Here is a 12,204-nt window from a genome sequence, read left to right as displayed (position 1 = left end):
ATGATATACATTTGGAAATGTGAGGTAGACATGGAGAAACTGAGGCTTCTGTAAATATCAAAGTTAATGCATACACTGCTGCACTTCTGGGTACTGTTTCATATGCTGGACTACATCTGCACTATGAGATACCTAAGCAAAGGCAACACAGGTGATGTGATTGTGAAATGAGCAAAAGAAACTCCACGTTTTTCAATTACATTACTTGTGTTTTTTAAGTTTACGAATGACATTGTGCAGATGAAGTTTAGGTCTGTCTATGGACACAGAAGAGGTCTGGCCGTTGTTTAAGAGTGAAGTGGACATGTTTTACTTCAATGGTAGGCCTTCACATGTATTATCTCCTCTGTATTCTTCAACAAGCATAAATTTGATATGCAACCCTGAGTAGGCCTCACCTTAAACAAACTTTTGGAGAGGCCACACCTTATCGTCATCCTGAATCAATCATTTAATCTATTACATTTAACTTCTATTAGTTCTACTGCTTCATTTGTTTAATCCTTACTTTCCTGCGTTTGCTACTTCCCTCATTCCTTTCTCTATTACTTAATTATTCTACTCCTTCCACTATTTTTCTCAGTCCCTCTCTTCTCATACTTCTTCACTCTTGTTCACTCACTCTGTCTCTATTAATGTTACTGTTTCTGATTGATCACAAAATTTTTTTTAAAACAAGAACAGTGAGTATAAGGGAAGGAAATAGACAGTTATGTTACAAGAAAGACAGCTATAGGGAGTAAACAAAAGATACTGTTACTCGCAATCCACTGCTGATGATGTCATTGACCATGTCAGGAATTATGTAAAATGTGACATCATCAGCAGTGGATTGCGGGTAACAGTATCTTTTGTTTACTCCCTATAGCTGTCTTTCTTTTAACATAACTGTCTGTTTCCTTCCCTTATACTTACTGTTCTTTTTTTTTTAAAAAAAATTTGATTCGCTCCCGGTTCGCGTACCGTAGTGCGAACCGGGAAGCGAACTAAAAGAAATAGAGGTTGGCAGAGTTCCAAATATTCTACCAATTTTTTTTTAATGGGGAGGTAGTTCTGAAAAGAACTTTTTTGTTTTGTTTTTGTTGTTTTAAATTTTTTGTATTATTTTTCAGAACATTTTTTACATTTTTTTGTATTTTCTGAACATTTTGATATTTTTTTGGTTTTTTTGGGGGAGAGGGAAAAACAAAAACGATTCATTGTAAAGGGCTCAACAGGAGCAACAACAAAAAAGAAGAATTTATTGTTTGGGGCGTTTCGGGCAAACATGATTATCAATAGCTTTGATAATTAGAGTAATGCTACTTTCTCTGTAGCAAATGAGTTGATTACAGCGCACGCACACTTGTTTCACTTCCCCAAACTTCATTTGTATGTTTGGGACCATCTCCCTCGCCTCTGGTCCCGTCACTTCTTGTACAACCGATCTTCTGGCCATCGCAGGGGGATTTTCTTGCTCGTCACGTAGCTGGGCAGCACTATAGTTGTTAGGATGCCACCTACTCATATGCCAATGCATAGTGTAGTTGCCGAAACTGTATTTTTTATCAGTCCCCCTGGAAAGTCTTTCTTTACATATACGGCAAAACACGTAGCGTGCATTCACTTTCTTTTGGCCCTCGGGAAATTTAAAAAACTGCCAAATATAGTTCTCCTTCCGATTATACCTCCTGTGCTCCTCTGGCAAAAACAGTGTCTCTTCCTGCTCTTCCTCCTCTTCCTGTTCTTCCTCTTCTTGTTGTATAATTACTTCAGCAGGTGGTCCTCTCTTCCTTGGATCTGGTGGAGGTGGTGGGGTAGAACCAGCTGAAGCTACTAATGAAGCCATATCTCAATGTTAATAAAGGGTCTTTCTCTCACCAAGATGAAAGTCAGAGTGAGGAAAGAAGGAGGGGTTTTCATCATTTGGGAAAAGCAAAAGTTCTAAACCAATGAAAAGTGTTAATTTTAGATCACATGACCTAGTATTACATCATTAGGAAACCAAAAGTGAAATGAACCAATGAAAAGTGTTATTACCGAGTCACATGACCTGCTGTGTTTACGTTTCGCGCTTTGCGCCGCGTTCCAGTTCGCTTCCGGGTCCGCTAACTTGGCGCGTCAAATGACGTATTACGCGACAACGCAAAACATCATGCTAACGCAACAGTTACGCAAACGGAACGTTTACCAGTTCGCGGACCGAGTCGCGGATCCAAATTGAGCTAACGGGAAGCTAACCGGTTCGCGGACTGGGAGCGAAACAAAAAAAAATATTTAAAAAAAATTGTATAAAAAACATGTAAAATATATTTTAAGATTTAAAGAAGAATACATTTTACAGCTACAGATATTAGCTTTTAAAAAACCAATGAAATTCACTGAAAAAACCATAGGTTATAGACCATATATAGTTAGGAATTAGCATTTACAAAACCTTGAAAATTCACTGAAAAAACCATGGGTTATAGAACATATATAGTTAGGGATTAGCATTTACAAAACCTTATTTTACTCACACAAAACCATTGAAATTTCATATATAGTTAGTTGCACTAACTATATATCGCGCACAGGCAATCCACTGCTGATCATGTCACATATTACATCATTCATGACATGGTCAGTGACATCACTGATGACATCATCCAGTGACTGTATGTTTCTGTAAAGTTAAAATATGTCTTACATATTGAAGAATGAGTGGATGTATAAGTGTCTGGATGAAGAATTTAGTAGGTGCATGACTGACTGTATGAGAGAGTGATTAAATGTGTCTCACTGAGTGCATGGGTTAGTGATTAAACTGTCTTAATTTCTGCATCATTATATCTGTTGTTCTGTAAACTGCTGCATGTGTTGATCAGTAGCTATATGAGTAACTATATGGGTTATTGATTGGTTGCCCAAGTATTTGTATGGGAGACTGAGTGTGTGTGTGTGGGTGGCTGGGAGGTGTGTGACTCTGTGCATAGATGTGTGAGCAGTTGAATCACTAGATGTATGGGTTCAAAAGTGCATGTGGAAACAGCTATATGGGTGGTTGACTGTGTGCATGAGTGTATTGGTGAGTGAATGGATATCTCAGTGCTACATGTCAAAGTAAGTACATATGTAAAACACAGTACATGTGAGAGTTGACATATATAAATAACTGTGCATAAAAGCCAGTGAATGTGTGAGTGGCTGTATGGATCATTGTGAACTTGTATCAGTGATTGTATAAGAGCGTAAATATGTGTTAGAATATGTTTGAATAAGTAAGGTGTGTATAACTGTATAGTTGAGGAAATGGAGGTGTGATTGATTGTTTGCATGACTGACTAGGTGTGTGAGTAACTCCATGGATGAGTGACAGTCTGTGAGTGTCTGTTTACACTGATTGTATCTAAGGTTATATTAGAGTCTGAAGAGGTTCATCGTATTATCACATGAATGATATCATCAGTGATGTGATCAGTAATGTCAAATGAGATGTCATCAGTGATGTCATCAGTGATGTCATTTGAGATGTCATCAGTGATGTCATTTGAGATGTCATCAGTGATGTCATTTGAGATGTCATTTGAGATGTCATCAGTGATGTCATCAGTGATGTCACTGACCATGTCATGAATGATGTAATATGTGACATCATCAGCAGTGGATTGCTGGTGCGCGATATATAGTTAGCGCATCTAACTATATATGGAATTTCAATGGTTTTATGCGAGTAACTCGCTAATATATGTATTCACTAAGGTACACTTAATAAGCCAGTTATCCAATCATTTCTTTTTGAAAAAAACATTCATTAAGACAATAATTTAAACATTTATTCTTTCCTCGACCTTTACATATACATGAATACACATTCACTGGATGGTGTCATAAGTGATGTCACTGACCATGTCATGAGTGATGTAATATGTAATGTCATCAGCCGTGCATTACACGCGCAAGTTATAGTGAGTCCAACTAACTATAACGTGGAATTTCATTGGTTTTATGTCAGTAAAATTTCCAGCTAACTATAACTGGTGTCAAACCTATGGTTTTTTCAGTGAATTTCATAGGTTTTTCAAATGCTACTTCCTAACTATAACGTGTGTAAAACCTATGGTTTTTTCAGTGAATTTCATAGTTTTTTTGAATGCTAGTTCCTAAGTATGTAATCACGTTCGTAACTACATAGTGTCACCGCCTACACGTCCTGAGAAGCGCATGTAAAGTCACGTGACTTGAAAACAAAACTTCCAATTGGTTATTAGTAGTTTCTGTTCTGGAATATACACGAAGCACTCCACCCACTTTCCTCACAATCTTTTCTACTCTCAAGAGACAACAACGTCGAGCATCTTCCGGAAGTCTTTGCTGAAATGGCTTCCCTACCAGATTCATCTTCCGAATCTGAAGGAAATGAGCGACCACCGTTAAGAAGAAAAAAGGAATCTTTCATTTGGCAATTTTTCACTTATCCTGAAGATCAAAAGAAAGTGAGTGCGCCAAAAGTAACCTGCACGATATGCAATTCAAAGCTCTCAAGGGGAAATCCAAATAAAAAATATTCCTTTTCTGCACACACCATGCAGCGGCATGTTAAACAAAGGCATCCTGAGAATTATGCAAAAGCATCGACAAGAGCCCTGGCCACGCTATTACCATCAGAGGTGGCCAGCACATCTTCTGGTGGACGACCTGTATCTCCATCGAGTGCTGAGATGGACTTGAGACCATATCTTGCGAAGGTGCATATGAAATGCAACGAGTGTGGAGAAATTCTTTTGTATGGAGAGCAGAGCCTCGTTCTTATTAAACTGAAAATTGAAAGTCACAAATGCCCCAAGAAAAGATACATTTCTTCACTTCATTTTCAAACTATTACATACTGAAAAATGTAGTAGCAACTTTAAGAAATCGAAAGCATTATAACACTTCTTTCCCCCCAAAAAAAAAAAAAAAAAAGTTCTTTTCAGAACTAACTCTTTCCACCAAAACATGCTCGAAGAGCATATTATAAGATGTTTTTTCACCGCTTTATTTTAGTGCGAGACCGGGTGCGCGCACCCTTCTATCGCGTACAGGACCTGACACTCCCATGTGAAGTCATGTGACTTCTAAACAACACTTCTAATTGGTTCTTGGTAGTTTCTATTCTGCAATTTACACGCAGCACTCCACCCACTACCATCACTTTCTTTTCTACTCTCAAGAGACAACAACGTCGAACATCTTCCCGAAGACTTCGATACAATGGCTACCGTTCCGCATTCATCTTCCGAATCTGATGAAAATGAGCGACCACTTTTCACAAGAAAAACGGAGGCCACGCTATTACCATCAGAAGTAATCAACACATCTTCCGGTGGACGACCTGTATCTCCATCGAGTGCTGAGATGGACTTGAGACCATATCTGGCGAACGTGCACATGAAATGCACGAACTGTGGAGAACTTCTTGTATACGGAGAGCAAAACTTTACTCTAATTAAACAAATAATTGAGAGTCATAAATGCTCCAAGAAAAGTTAAATTTCTTCACTTTATTTGGATAGTATGACATACTGAAAAATGTTGTCGCAACTTTAAGAAATAAAAAGCATCATAACACTTGTTTCCAAAAAAAAAAAAAAAAAAAAAAAGTTCTTTTCAGAACTAACTCTTTGTACCAAAACAAGCTTGAAGAGCATATTAGCTGATATTTTCTCGCCGCTTTCTTATAGTGCGCGACCGGGTGCGCGCACCCACCTATCGCGTACAGGCGTCGAGACACGCATGTGCAGTCATGTGACTTTAAAACAACACTTCCAATTGGTTCTTACTAGTTTCTATTCTGCAATTTACACGGAACACTCCACCCACTTCCCTAGAAAACCAGTTTATCGTAAATCTTTTAAAGCCTCCTCTTATGAAATATTCGACATCAATCACATAGCAGAGTACTAAATAGCACTATATACACTCCGTCCCTTAATTATAAGAGACTTATTGCTATGTAAAATCAACTTTTGCTCTCCAAGATAATGTAAAATGCTGAGCCTAGTACATAATTTTATTACACATATATGTTACTAGTCTCCTTCGAGTACTAACACCGTAGAAAATACCACCAATAGCGGTGATATTTTTTACACCGAGAACGGGCGATTTCTATCGCTTACAGCCCTTACAATTATAAAGTTTTATTTCCTAAGTCTCTGATCGCCAACTGTGCAACGTAAATCCCCTGTGTGTCGCAATAAGGTCCATAAACAAAAAATACAGAACCAGCATTATAAACATACACAAAACAACAAAACGACAAGAGCCACCATGCTAATATATATCCTTAATATAATAAACCTCTGAGAATAAATACATATTTCTGTGGCAGCCCATAACACAAATGTGGCGTCCTCTGACTCTGCTCCATTACCAAACACCGTAACTCCCCGCCCCCCTCACTTTTCACTAAACTCCGCACTCCACCCCAGCCAAACCCCCTATTACAAACCCCCAACCTACCCTCCCTGCCCAAACCCACCATAAACCTCAAACCGCCCCTAGAAAACTTATAAGACACAGGATTACTAAAACTCAAAGAATACGCAACAGGCACATAATGTAAATAGTACATAAAGACACATATTTTTTCCAAAATACTATTTAAAAACATGTTCTATTTTTAATAAATCTATCATGCATCTGACCCTCTAGAACTGCTTTCAAAACGTGAACTATAAACCTCTACTTTTCATTTTCAAACCATACACTTTCTTCTGACCCTCTAGAACTGCTTTCAAAACATGAACTATAAACCTCTACTTTTCATTTTCAAACCATACACTTTCAATTACATTATTTTTTTTCCACAATTCATGTAATGTTACAAACCTTTTCTAAAATACACCAGTCTGTATCATTTATAAGGATTTATTTTCAGTCTTCATCAGTGACACTTTCTTCACATACAATAGAAATCACTATAACTTTTTAAACGACAATGCTAACGCGGTAAAAATAACCCTTCATTTACTTTCCTTTAAGAATGCACACTATGTACCCCACGCATGCGTTTCTTAATCTTTGTATTTGGCAGCGAATACTGACCTTGAATCGGAAGACATGAACAAGAGCGTCATTGTCACATTTAAAACTGAACGTTGCATCTGCTCACACACATATCTTTCACTAAGCTAACATTCACAGAAAACAGCATTGATGTAAAAAAAAATTGACCTTGCTTTACAACTCCCTCAAATCACTCCCTTATTTTTTAACGCATCCTCCAGTTCAAAAAAAGCTACTTTTTTAATAACCACTAAGCAATATATAAGTGACTAGACTCCTAGACAATGTATCAAGACATTCTGCTCCTCTCCACTGCATAGCCGGCGACCTAATTCTGTGGAGTTGCTATACAACCAGCGGTGCTGCGCCGTTTCCTGTACCATCTTGGGAAATTCAAAATGGATGTCCCTCCTGCCTTCGCAAACGAGCCGGGCCACTTAGAACTATTTCGCCAGAGGATGCTTGACTACTACGGCATCTTACCACTCTCGACTTTGAATACTTCATATCGATTATCATTTCGATATTCGCATTTCACCTGTGTTCAGCCTGTATTTCATTGCCTGAGCTGTGATTTCACGTGGGCCCTGGATTTATGTCTCTGCAATTTGGTACCTCCTGAACCGAATTACAATCACCTCATGAATCCGTTACTTGATCATGAACAGCTTTGTTACAACGGAGGGTTTATGGCCTTTGCAGCGATACAAGGAGTTCTGGGTCATTGGAATATATTCGCAGCGGCGCAAGATTTCCTAACAGAGAGCTACATCGAAAACCCACCGAGCTGCCCAATGATGGTAAAAGACACTCCAATAATGACAGATCATGAATGCTCCTTTCATCTTCTCAATTGGATGGCTGACATGTTTTCAGATGATAACAATGATTTCATGTTAGAGGCACTTGCTGCATAGTTTGCCTACACAATGGACACTTAACTCTTTCCTAACAGCGAGCTACATCGAAAACCCACCGAGCTCCCTCTGATGGTAAAAGACGCTCCGATTATAACAGATCATCAGTACTGCTTTACTCTTTTCCATTGGATAGCTGACATACTTTCCGGAGGGTTTATGGCCTTTGCAGCGATACAAGGAGTTCTGGGTCATTGGAATATATTCGCAGCGGCGCAAGATTTCCTAACAGAGAGCTACATCGAAAACCCACTGAGCTGCCCTATCATGGTAAAAGACGCTCCAATAATGACAGATCATGAATGCTCCTTTCATCTTCTCAATTGGATGGCTGACATGTTTTCAAATAATAAAACTGATTTCCTGTTACAAGCAGAAGCTACCTATTTTCTCTAAACAATGCTTCAATAACTTTCAAACAAGCCATTGACGTCCTCATTTCCTTTTGGTTTTCTATATTCTTCACGTTCTTTTCCATATTTTCTTTTGAAGAACAGACCTATTTGCTTTACTAACAGTGGACATTATAATTTCGTGTTGTTTGACAGCTGATTCTTGCATTTTCATTTATCGTTCCCAAACTGAAAGGCCAGAGACCTTCTTCCATTTATTAAAATATAATATACTTCCTTATAAGAGTGTACAATGTTTTTTTCCAACTATATTCATTTTTCTTCAACTATAGCGTTTGTATTCCATGTACTACGATGGCCAGAAGATCAGTAGTACAGTAGTACAGGAAGTGACGGGACCAGAGGCGAGGGAGATGGTCCCAAATATACAAATGAGGTTCGGAGAAATCAAACAAGTGTGCGTGCGTTGCAGTCAGTTGATTTGCTACAGAGAAAGTAGCATCACTCTAATCAACAGAGCTATTGACAATCATGATTGCCCGAAACGCCCCAGAGAATAAATTCTTTTTTTTGTTGTTGCTCCTGTTGAGCCCTTTACAATGAATCGTTTTCGTTCCCCCCCCCCAAAAAAAAACAAAAAAAATATAAAAACATTCAGAAAATACAAAAAAACTAAAAAAATGTTCAGAAAAATAATTAAAAAAATATAAAACAACAAAAACAAAAAAAAAGTTCTTTTCAGAACTACCTCCCCGTTATAAAAAAATTGGTAGAATATTTGGAACTCTGCCAACCTCTATTTCTCTTAGTTCGCTTCCGGGTTCGCTCTCCGGTACGCGAACCGGGAGCGAACCAAAACATTTTTTTTTTAAAAAGAACAGTAAGTATAAGGGAAGGAAACAGACAGTTATGTTAAAAGAAAGACAGCTATAGGGAGTAAACTAGAGATACTGTTACCCGCAATCCACTGCTGATGATGTCACATATTACATCATTCATGACATGGTCAGTGACATCATCAGCAGTGGATTGCGGGTAACAGTATCCCTAGTTTACTCCCTATAGCTGTCTTTCTTTTAACATAACTGTCTGTTTCCTTCCCTTATACTTACTGTTCTTTTTTTTTAAAAAAATTTTTGATCAGTCAGAAACAGTGACAATAAAAGAGACAGAGTGAGTGAACAAGAGTGAAGAAGTATGAGAAGAGAGGGACTGAGAAAAATAGCGGAAGGAGTAGAGTAATTAAGTAATAGAGAAAGGAATGAGGGAAGTAGCAAAGGCAGGAAAGTAAGGGTTAAAGAAATGAAGCAGTGGAACTAATAGAAGTTAAATGTGATAGAAATATAACGAAAGAGTACAAAACATTTACCTTATAATTGTCGTTAAGTTAGTCATTTGTTATTTTTATACTTTCAATATGTGAAAGAGAGAACAAACATTTGAAAAATATTAAAACATGTTTTTAAAAATTAGAAAAGACAAGGTAAAAGATTGAAGGACAAACAGTTTTTCAACAACTTTGACACTTACAGAAGCCTCTGCTTCTCCATGCCCCTACACCGTCCTACAAATATACATTTTAAACTAACAGTATCTTGATGCAGATGAAGTGAGTCCTATCTTGCAACATGGTGCATCTTTTGCATCACTGCTGCATCGGTTTCATGTGGCACGTTTTTTTTATAGCACAACACATCTGCCTAGATGCATCAATTTGTAATTTTGTCGCCTTATAGCAAAACTTTTCCACCGCCACTGCGTCACAAAAGTGACGCACAGTGGCGCAAAAGAGGCATACACCTATCATAAATCTGTCCCTAACATGTTAAATGATTGATTCAGGATGACAATAAGGTGTGACCTCTCCAAAGGTTTGTTTAAGGTGAGGCCTACTCAGGGTTGCATATCAAATTTATGCTTGTTGAAGAATACAGAGGAGATAATACATGTGAAGGCCTACCAATGAAGTAAATCATGTCCACTTCACTCTTGAACAAAGGCCAGACCTCTTCTGTGTCTGTGGACAGACCTAAACTTCATCTGCACAATGTCATTCGTAAACTTAGGAAACACAGGTGATGTAATTGAAAAACGTGGAGTTTCTTTTGCTCATTTCACAATCACATCACCTGTGTTGCCTTTGCTTAGGTATGTCATAGTGCAGATGTAGTCCAGCATATGAAACAGTACCCAGAAGTGCAGCAGTGTATGCATTAACTTTGACACTTACAGAAGTCTCAGTTTCTTCATGTCTACCTCACATTTCTAAATGTATATCATAAGTACAAAAAGTAGAGAATTAATTATACATGTTAAATGGTTTATTTTTGCTGTTCTCAGAATGTTTCAAATTTCACTAAAATCAGTGACTTGAAGGTATTCATCATGTAACAGCGGGGAAAAAAAAACACAATCAAAATGATTGTGTTTAAAAAACCCATAGAACATAAGAAATCAGAATTCAAAACTCCTTAAAATTAACTTACTTTCCATGACGTCGAAGGATGTCCTATGAACAGCTTACACTCTGTTGTGCTATTAATATTTTCAGCCCGCCACTTTCTGAAAGAAAACCTCTATCGTTTTGAAAAATATTTTACATACGATAAAAGACTTCTCACATTCTACCACATGTTTCCACATGGCCAAATCATGTTAGAGCGATTTACAACTCTTGGAATTCCGTCATTTTTAATTTTCGCAAGTTTCAGAAAGAAAACGTTTAAGATTACTTTCACAATCCTGGACTACTAATATCTTACCCTTCTTGCTCACTCATGTTCTACTTTTCCTATGACACTGATACTGCTTACTATGAAGCAGACTTACTTGCATCAGGTTTATATAGTTGGATTTTTAAAATGACATTATAATCAAAAGTTTTGACCAATAGTCTAGACAGCATTGCAGACTTACATTCCCTCTACTCCATGAACCTCTTGAAATTACTCAGAGCACATCCCGAGATTCTTTCCCTAACATTTTGGTTTTAAAAACACCAGGTAAGAATTTTTAAGGTCATACGGCAATTTTTTTTTGAAAGTTATAACAGAATCGTTGCAGAATGACCAGCCGTTTCTAGACTTTAAATAAGCTGTGTAATGTCCTGATGTTGTTGAAGGACCGTCATGATATATAATTGCTGCAGTTACAAAAGTCCTTCCTAATATTGACAACTGCGAAGCAACACATTTTTTTATTAAAGTTGTCAATTTTGTTCCATCAGGCCTACATCGTTGGAACATTAAAATGACATACTGGCCATATCTTCGTATAAATAATGTTGACATCATTTCAGATTTACATTGGCTACACTCCATGTTGTGATCAGCTGCTTTTACTAGCTTATTAAAGGACACTGATTTACTGTCTGGCAAAGTTAAATATATAAATCTTTCTGAGTCTACACTAGTAGTACTTGATACCCTACAGTTCTCGCAGTCATGCTGCCAATGATAAGAAAGCCCAAACAGGTGATCTACATCTACAGCCTCATCTTGCAATACATCAAGCATATACATTAAAAACTCCTGCTGAATATTTTCTGAGAATTCTGTTTGACCTGAACATTCGTCTAACAGATAACGAACTTCAGAGACACTTTCTACTTTTGTTCTATCAGTGCGATCATAATCTGTTCTTTTAAAGTCTCTAATGAAAAGACAACATTAACAACTACATTAGCATAGCAGTTGACACCAGAACTGTTTTCAAATTGAAAACCGACAACATCTTCAACAGAATCCATTTTCTTTCTGCTTACAATTTTCGGTTCATCGACTTTTGGGCTTTTTGCAACAACCGTCCTACTATTACTGATATTTCTTCATTTCCGGCCTACCACACGTTTCTCAAACAAAGGATATTGAGGCAAATGTGGCGCATACTCTCTTCTTAACCTATTGTATTCCTTTACACAATCTAGA

The sequence above is a fragment of the Lissotriton vulgaris genome, chromosome 2_1 (assembly GCF_964263255.1).
Source record: "Lissotriton vulgaris chromosome 2_1, aLisVul1.2, whole genome shotgun sequence".
Lineage (NCBI taxonomy): Eukaryota > Metazoa > Chordata > Amphibia > Caudata > Salamandridae > Lissotriton > Lissotriton vulgaris.
Note: the sequence above shows the minus strand (reverse complement) of the source record.